Source organism: Saccopteryx bilineata, chromosome X, assembly GCF_036850765.1.
Source record: "Saccopteryx bilineata isolate mSacBil1 chromosome X, mSacBil1_pri_phased_curated, whole genome shotgun sequence".
Classification (NCBI taxonomy): Eukaryota; Metazoa; Chordata; class Mammalia; order Chiroptera; family Emballonuridae; genus Saccopteryx; species Saccopteryx bilineata.
In genome coordinates, this window is record NC_089502.1 from 40325666 (window position 1) to 40333635 (window position 7970).

At 35.7% G+C, this 7970-nt stretch overlaps 1 protein-coding gene across 1 annotated transcript in view; it reads right to left on the reverse strand.

The window, feature by feature from the left end:
• RTL9 (retrotransposon Gag like 9) overlaps positions 1–3385 on the reverse strand; it is a 124599-nt gene extending 121214 nt beyond the window's left edge. The window contains exon 1 of the mRNA XM_066250288.1: positions 3323–3385. The gene's annotated coding sequence lies outside the window, so the exon portion shown is untranslated. The remainder of the gene's footprint in view (positions 1–3322) is intronic.
• Between the last annotated feature and the right edge of the window lie 4585 nt (positions 3386–7970).

Consider the following 7970-nt stretch of genomic DNA (forward strand, 5'->3'; position numbering starts at 1 on the left):
GACAGACAGACAGGAAGGGAAAGAGATGAGAAACATCCATTCTTCGTTGCGGTTCGTTCCTTAGTTGTTCATTGATTGATTTCTCATATGTGCCTTGACCAGGGGCTACAGCAGACCAAGTGACCCCTTGCTCATGCTAGCAACTTTGGGCTCAAGCTGGTGTGCCTTGCTCAAACCAGATGAGCCTGCGCTCAAGCTAGCTAACTCAGAGTCTCGAACCTGGGTTCTCTGCTTCCCAGTCCGATGCTCAATCCACTGAGTAACCACCTGGTCAGTCCCCAAATTTTAAATTTTGATCTAGTCAACTTATCAGCTTTTTCTCTGATTGTTTACACTTTTGGTGTCATATATAAGATATGTTGCTTAATTCAAGGTCATGAAGATTTACACTTAAAAGAGTTTTATAGATTTGCCTTTACATTTATAGGTCTTTGATCTACTTTGAGTTAATTTTTATGTAATATATAGTAGAGGTTAGAACTCATACTTTTGCATGTGGATGTCCAATTGTCCTAGCACCATTTGTTAAAAATATTCTTCCTTCTTCATTGAAATGCCTTCTCACCCTTGTTAAAAAGCAATGGAATATTAATATAAGGGTTTACTTCTGGACTCTCAGTTCTATCACATTGATGTATATATGTCTGTCCTTAAGCCAGTACCATACTAGTTGCTCTAGCTTGGTAGTAAGTTTTGAAATTACAAAGTGTGCATCCTTCAACTGCATGCTTGTCAAGATTGTTTTTGGCTAATTTGGGTCCCTTGCATTTCATATAAATTTAAAGCTTACTACTAAATTTTTTCAAAGAAGCCAGCTGGATTGTTTTCAGAGACTGTGTTGACTCTATAGATTAATTAGAATAGTACTGTTACCTTAATAGTATTTTATTCTGAGTCATAAAGGTGGGATATTTTGCCAATTATTTATATTTTCTTTGATTTCATTCAACAATATTTTATAGTTTTCAGTGCACAAGTTTTGTCCTGTTTCAGATTAAATTTATGCCTATTCATTTGTTTATGCTATTGGGATCAATGGAATTGTTTTCCTCATTTTATTTTTAGAGTTGTCATTGCTAGTGTACTGAAACACAACTAATTTTTGCATATTGATCTTGCAACTTTGCTGAACTCTTTTATTATCTTTAATGGTTATCCCGTGAATTCTTCTAGGTTTCCTACAAATAAAATCAAGCAATGTCCAAATATCGTTTTACTTCTTTCTTTCCTACACTGATGTCATTTTTTTTCTTGCCCAATTACCCTGGCAAGAACTTCTAGTACAATGTTGAATAGAAGTTGTAAGAGTAGACATCCTTGTCTTGTTCCTGATCTGAGGGGAAAGACTCTTTCACCAATGAATATTATGTTAGTTGTGTGATTTTTCTAAATGCCCTCTCTCAGGTTGAGGAATGAGGTGAAAATTACTTGAAATTGGAAGACCATCACCACAGATAGACATCTCAGACCCGGTTATATTTTCTCTTTTCTGGTTTGGCATAATTCTTCTGCTTCATATTCTCCAAACAGGGAGAATACTTAAAGCAACAGATTTATGCCTTATTCTGGATTTCAAACTGGGAACATTCTACTTCAGCAGAAAGTGTTTTGAAATACAACCCACTAAGCACTGTATAGATACTTAATAATTAAATGTAAAACATAAGACAACAGGCTTCTTTGAAACATGACTTTATTTGGTTTGATGAAGTCTGGGTTTTGTCAGTACTTCTTTTTTTTTTTCTTGGTGGGAGAATGATAATGGGAGAAGAGTATAAAAGATTCACTTATACATGATGCCTAAAGAAACATTAGCATGTATGACAAGATTGCTTGGGTTCGAATACTTTCTCTGCCACTTACACATTTTTCAAGTTATATAATCTATATGTACCTCAGTTTATTTGTTTGAAAATAGAGATGATGAAAATAATGAAGATAATAATAATAATGATAATAATAGTAATACTTATGAGATAAGGCTGTTGTGAAGAATAAATGGGTTTTATATAAAAGTACTTAGAGGCCCTGGCCAGTTGGCTCAGTGGTAGAGCGTTGGCCTGGTGTGCTGAAGTCCCAGGTTCGATTCCCGGCCAGGGCACACAGGAGAAGCGCCCATCTGCTTCTCCACCCCTCCCTCTCTCCTTCCTTTCTGTCTCTCTCTTCCCCTCCTGCAGCCGAGGCTCCATTGGAACAAAGATGGCCCGGGCGCTGGGGATGGCTCCTTGGCCTCTGCCCCAGGCGCTAGAGTGGCTCTGGTCGCAACAGAGCGAAGCCCCGGAGGGGCAGAGCATCGCCCCCTGGTGGGCAGAGTGTCACCCCCTGGTGGGCGTGCCAGGTGGATACCAGTCGGGCGCATGCGGGAGTCTGTCTGACTGTCTCTCCCCGTTTCCAGCTTCAGAAAAGTACAAAACGACCTGGAAATGTTGAGGTCGCCAGTTCGAAACCCTGGGCTTGCCTGGTCAAGGCACATATGGGAGTTGATGCTTCCAGCTCCTCCCCCCCTACTCTCTCTCTGTCTCTCCTGTCTCTCTCTCTCTCTCTCTTTCTCTCTCTCCCCCCTCTCTAAAATGAATAAATAAAAAATTAAAACAAAAAAAAATTAAAAAAAAGAAAAGTAAAAAAAAAAGTACTTAGAACAGTTCCTGACACTAAAGTAAACTCAATTTATGTACTTGCACTTATGCAGTGATAACCTGTGACAAAAAACATAAGTTTAAGAGCGAGATAAACCCAAGTTGAAATCCTTACTCAAATGCTTTTACTAGCTAAGTGGTTTAATTACTTCATCTTTCTGAACCTTATTTTTTGCATTCCAAATCCAAAATAGAACCTACCTTACAGGGTTATTAGAAGTAACAAATTAGACAATTCAAGGCTAATGAGGTCTTATCACAAAACTTCTGCTCATTTAATAGTTCGGGCCTGGGGTTAATAAGAGAAAAACCTCATTGAAAGCATTTGTTTACTAAAAAACTATTTTTAAAATTATAAAAGTAACATGTACTTGTAAAAATTTAAATTTTACAAAAGCACATAGTGAAAAGTAAAAATCTCTTTTTATACCTATTCTCCCACCCTTTAAATTCTCTTCCTAGAGATAACTATAACAACAGTTTGGTATATATTCATCCAGATCTTCATCTATGTATATCTCTATATATGAATATATACATAAGAACATATATACACATATATTTCTACATTAATTATACCTTGCTCTCTCTCTCTATATATATATATTATATATATAATGTAACTTTCTAATTTTTCTCAACAGTATGTTTTTGACATCTTTGCATTTGAGTACATAAAGACTTACCACATTCTTCTCAAAGGCTGTTCAGTAATGCATAAGATGGAAATGTCAAATCTTCAAAAATTGTTCTCAGGATAGCATCATGAATCTCCAACTGCAGTGTGTTTCTTTTTCAAAGCCTGTATATAACAACATAGCATGTAAATGTGCAGTATAAGGCAAATTCATAGTTTTTATGTATCATCATTGTTTTGTTGAATTCTCAGTTGTAGAGGTAGAATAAAAAACTAAGCATTCTTGCAGAACAGAATTTATTTTTTCTTTTTTATTTTAAGAAAGAGAGAGAGAGGGATAGGCAAGGACAGACAGACAGGAAGTGAGAGAGATGGGAAGCATCTACTTGTTGTCGCCAGCACCTTAGTTGTTCATTGATTGCTTTCTCATACACGCCTTGACCTCACTGCTTCAGCTGAGCCAGTGACCCCTTCTCAATCCAGCAACATTGGGCTTCAAGCCAGCTAGCTTTGGGCTAGGCTCAAGCCAATGACCATGGGGTCATGTCTGTGATCCCATGCTTAAGCTGGCAATCTCAGGCTTTCAAACCTGGGTCCTCAACATCCCAGGCCAATTCTCTATCCACTGTGCCACTGCCTGGTCAGGCAGAACAGAATTTTTTATATAGGACAGAAGGAGAAACCCGTCACTCAAATTATTACTAGCTTTTTTTAAAAGACTTTATTTATTTATTCATTTTAGAGAGGAGAGAGAGAGAGAAAGAGAGAGAGAAGGCAGGAGCAGGAAGCATCAACTCCCATATGTGCCTTGACCAGGCAAGCCCAGGGTTTTGAACCAGCAACCTCAGCATTCCAGGTCGATGCTTTATCCACTGTGCCACCACAGGTCAGGCATATTACCAGCTTTTGAAGTTTTGTTTTTCCTGGTGTTTTCTAACATTGACAAACTAAAAGAAAAAGACTAGAGTGGAAAAAAAACCCCGTTAAATTCAACATAGACCTTGGGAAGCTTAATAAATACAAAAATAACTGTTGATCTGGTGGATAAAAAAATTAAAGTAACTATAAAAATTGCCTTTTGTGCCTGACCAGGCGGTGGCGCAGTGGATAGAGCATCAGACTGGAACGCAGAAGACCCAGGTTTGAAACTCTGAGGTCACCAGCTTGAGCGCAGGCTCATCTGGTTTGAGCAAGGCTCACTAGCTTGATCCCAGGGTCGCTGGCTTGAACAAGGAGTCATTCGCTCTGCTGGAGCCCCGCCCCCCCATCAAGGCACATATGAGAAACAATCAATGAACAATTAAGTTGCCACAACAAAGAATAGATGCTTCTCATCTCTCTCCCTTCCTGTCTGTCTGTCCCTATCTGTCCCTCTCTCTGTCTCTCTCAAACACCAAAAGAATTGCCTTTTGTGTTGATAAATTACTGTAATAATTAAACTTTTTGATGATAAGCTAGCCCAAATAATTGAGAAATGCCCAAAATAATAGAGATATATTCAAAATGGTTACATTTATATAAATAAATTCATGAAGGGGAAACTAAAAGTAATGCTTCCTGAATAATCAAAATATATTGTGTCAATTTCCAACAGAACCAAAATGTCTACATGCTACTGATGGAGATTTCAGAATTCTGGGTAAGTATTCACAAAGTTCAAATATGTCATAACACTGAATCAATGTGGTTATAAGAGTAGAAATGTGTATAGATTGAATCACGGAAATGTCACTCATTCTAATATCTGAGCAGGAGGTTGCAATCAAAGCAATTAGCAATTAGAAAGTACATCTCCCACGGAATTTTTGGTTCAAGCAGCTCTGACAGCACACAGAACTCTTGTAAGATACTTTGTGAGAAGCTTTGTCAGTGGCAATGCCAGCTTCAGTGACATCTCGAAACAGCTGTTTTTTTCCAAAAGACAGCAATACTTTTAAGCCTGACAAGTGTAGATAGTAAGGGGATTACCTATCAGTAACAAAATTATGCCTTCTTTATTGACAGAAAAGATCTGTTCACATCATGAGAAGAATGCATTGCAGAACTACTGAAAAATATTGAAAAGTATCCTATAAATAGCTGCAAGGCAGTGATTTCTATCCCTAAATGTGCCGCCTTCTAGGGTATCTTCAATTATCATGAAGATCATCATGATCTTTTGAAAACTGCTCAAAACAAAGTTAAATACAAGCCACACTAATTTAAAATATTATGCCATACAACATTTTTAGGAAAAGGTGGAGACGGTATAAAATTAAACTAACAATAGCATTGTGTTATAAATTCCTACTAATTTGGAAGTCAAGGATGGAAAGATTGGTATATAATATATAGATTTAGTAGTAGTTTTATGAATTTAGACAAGTACATAAGTTTTTTAAGTGTTAAAAAAGTCGACACTCACATAAATAGTAATCCATGAATTCTGTCTCCAAGTTTGGTTAACTCTCTTCTTAAGAGTTTCATGGATGTCTGACAATATTATTTCAATGCCAGTAACAAAATCATTTATTCATTGAAGAAATATTCATTGAGAACATGCTATATGCCAGGTACTAATATACTAATGGTCAAATAGAATGTTTGTATCATCCATATATAGAAGGGCCTCGTTTCCTGAGCCTTTCTAATGACATATTTTAAAATATCATTATCTCCAAAGAGGCCCACACTAAGACAAATCATAATTAAAATGCCTTAAGGCTTAGGTTAAAGGCAAGGAAAAAATCTTAAAGCAGCAAAAGAAAAGTAGTTTATTACCTACAAGTTAGCTCCAATAAGACTATCAGCTGATTTCTCAAAATAAATGTAGTCCAAAAGGGATTGGCACAAACTATTTAAAGTGATGAACCTACAACCAAGGTTACTCTACCCAGCAAAGCTACCATTTAGAATTGAAGGATAAAGATCTTTCCAGACAAGAAATATCTAAAACAGTTGATCACCGCCAAACCAGTGCCACAAGAAATGTTAAATATCTTCTTTAAGAAAAAGAAGAAAAAAATGATAAATAATATGAATTATAACATGGCAATAAATACAGGGTTGAATAAAAGTAAGTTACAGTTGTATGTAAAATTCAAAGTCTATTCTTGCATTATTATTTATTACTGAATTATTTTCCATACAAACAGCTGTGCACATATTTTTTGCCCCACCCTGCACATATCTATCAACAGTTACTTTAAGTACAAATGGATTGAATGCTTCAATCACAAAACACAGAAAAAGCTGTGGTAGTAATACTTATGCCAGACAAAATAAAATTTAAAACAAAGTCTATAACAGGAAAGAACAAAGAACCAAGCAATTGCACATCTGGGTATTTATCTGAAAAACCCAAAACACTGGCTCAAAAGGCGTATGCATCCAATATGTTCACTGCAGAATTACTGTATTTACAAATGCCAAGATGTGGAAGCAACCTAAGTGTCCATCAATACATGAATGAATAAAGAAACGGTGCATATATACAATAGAATATGACTCAGCCATAGAAAAGGATGAAATTTTGCCATCTGCAACAGTGTGGATGGACCTAGAAGGCATTATGATAAGTGAAATAAATCAGACACAGAAAGACAAATGCCATATGATTTTACTTATATGTGGAAACTAAAAAACAAAATAAATAAGCAGAACTGAAATAGACTCATAGATACAGAGAACATTTTGATGTTTGCCATATGTAAGGGGGATTAGGAAGATGGGTGAAAAGGTGAAGGGATTAAGAAGTACAGATTGATAGTTACAGAATAGTCATGGGGATGTAAAGTACAGCAGGGGATATAGTCAGTAATATTGTAATAACTATGTATGTGTTAGTGTGAACTAGATTTCTCAGGGTGATCACTTTGTAATTTATATAATATCTAATAACTAGGTTGTACACCTGAAACTAATATAATATTAATGTCAACTGTAATTGAAAACTAAAAAGTTACCATATTTAAAAAATAGTAAAATAGCCTGACCTGTGGTGGCGCAGTGGATAAAACGTTGACCTGGAATACTGAGTTCACCAGTTCGAAACCCTGAGCTTGCCCACTCAAGGCACATACAGAAAGCTACTACTATGAGTTGATGCTTTCTGCTTCTTCCCTCTCCCATGCTTCTTCCTCTCTCTAATAAATAAATAAATAAATAAATAAATAAATAAATAAATAAATAAATAAAATGTAAAAGAAAGTAAAATAAAGGCCTGGAACACTGAGGTTATCAATTCAAAACCCCAAAACCCTCGGCTTGCCTGATCAAGGCACATGTGGTAGTTGATACTTCCTGTTCCTCCTACCCTTCTCTTTCTGTCTCCAAAAAAAAAAAAAGAGAGAAAATACATAAAAATCTATAAAAAATAAATAAATAATAAAATATCTTTAGCAATATCAGATCATATTAGTGAAAATTGTATATTATTGTAGTCTATCATTTCTTTGAATATTAGTGAGATTGGATGCTTTTTCATATGTTTATTGATTATATAAACATTTATAGTTCTTTTTTGAATAATATGCTCATATCTTTTGTGTGCTTTTCTACTGGTTTTTTTACTATTGATTTGTAAAGGATTTTACATATTACTGTTCCATCTATCTGACATTATTATCGTCGAGTAGGACTTCTACAGACAGCCAAATTTGCTCAGTAACTATGAGAGTTTATGTCAACTAATGTTGTCAAATATTTATATAAGATCT